Below are 1,824 nucleotides of genomic sequence, written 5' to 3' on the forward strand. Positions count from 1 at the left end.
CAGGTAGGCCTGGTGGACGACCCTGGTCGACCCCATTGGCTGAATTGAATTAGGTGGGCCAATGCAGGTGCAGCACCCACCCACACGTACCTGGCGGGAAACCTGAACCTCTGAGCATGTGCAGTGTGCCACTCCTTGGTTTCTGTAGCTCGGGTCAATGGGCGTCCCAGCCCGATGCTAGCCTGCCTAACAGAAGGAAGTCATGCTTGGCAATGTAGAGGGTCAGCGAAAAAGAGGAAGACCTTCCATAAGGTCTTGATGCCGTGACTGCAGCAATGGGCTCCAATAAAACCGTTTTGAAGAGGGTGCAGGACCCGGTGGTGTTTCTTTCTGGTGTAAGTAGGACCACTGTAAGTGGGAACTGACTTGATGGCATCTAACAACAACAACAACAACAACGTGCTCGAAATGACCTTAGGACTGTTTCCAAGGTTGAGGATGAGACAGGGGCTTTAGTGCAGGCGGAACAAATGCCTTTGGTTTCAGATACGACCTCATTTTCAAACACTCCTTAGATCCCTTTTCTTCCTTTCTCCACTCACATCCTTATCAGTAAAGAGGGTTCTGGAATTCAGGACAGAAATCCTCAGCCTGCTTTCTCAATTGTCCACGTCCTATGCCTCTGAGACTTACGTGTAAAGACACTTCATTGGGATGAATGAGGTCATCAGCAAGACGTTTCATCAAGGACACACCCAGGCAATTCTCTAAAGGCTAGCCCTCCCCTTCCAGGAATAGCTAGGATTGCTACTGAGATCCACTTTCGAATGGATTCTGCTTGAGGGCAAGGTTGTTCACATTGCTGGTGCATGCTTAGAAAGAAATTCAATGGCGGCTGAATCCAAGTCCAGATTCAAAAATGGATTTGGGGGCTTCCACTGTTATCCACAGCCTTCTGCAAACTTAGTGCTCAGAATTTAAACTCCAATACAGGGTTAAACCAGAAACCGGCGGGGTCCTTTGTAGGGAGACCATAACTTGCTGGCGTCTGATCATCAGTCTTTTCAGAAGCCTACTTGGTGATGTCGTCCCAGTAGGGTGGGCACAAGACAAATCCAGAAATTCAGGCCCCTTAGCAACTCCCCAGCTTGTTGGAAAGAGATTCTTATCTTTTTAGTCTTCTGGTCCCTCTTCTGCAGGTTGACCCCTTCAACCTTTTACAGGTGGCAGTCTTGGCTCTCTGCCCTCAGCCCCAGTAGGAACTTACTTTATGAATGTGCCCACACACTTGGCCACCTTACTAAAGAGGCCGGGAGGAAGCTGCCTACTGAGGAACCCCAGAGGAGATGCATTGGGATTCCCCACAAAGCCTTGAGAAAGACCTCCCCCCATTCTCTGGCACAAAGACAAGGGGGTGGCCCTGGCCTTCCCACTGCTCCCGAAGACTTGTTCTCCTGTCCCCTTGAGTTGATGGTGACTTAGGACGGAGTAGAATTGTCCCACAGGGTTTCCTAGGCTGCCATCTTTATTACAGAAATGGACTGCCTCATCCACAGAGTGTATTCAAACCACTGGACTCTGACTTAGAAGCTACGTGCCTAACCACTGGGCCACCAAGGTTCCTTCCCCCTGGAGTAGACCAGCCCTAGTGAATCATTTCCCTCATTTTCTGAACCACACAAGTCCCCTGAATTGTCATATTCTTCCCCAAGGTGTTTAAAACTCGGGCTTTGCAGCATTGTCATGCACTTGTATTTGCAAAGAGCTGTGGCAACAGATTTTATCAGCTTTCTCCAGACTGTTCTGGAAAGTGAGTCAGTGGTTTAGTAACCTTGTTTCACAGCTGAAACAGAGCGAAGAAGCAACTCACCCAGGGTCAGTTGA

This window comes from Echinops telfairi, unplaced genomic scaffold (genome assembly GCF_000313985.2).
Source record: "Echinops telfairi isolate 266 unplaced genomic scaffold, ASM31398v2 ScPeMD7_2291;HRSCAF=2852, whole genome shotgun sequence".
In the NCBI taxonomy this organism is placed as follows: Eukaryota; Metazoa; Chordata; class Mammalia; order Afrosoricida; family Tenrecidae; genus Echinops; species Echinops telfairi.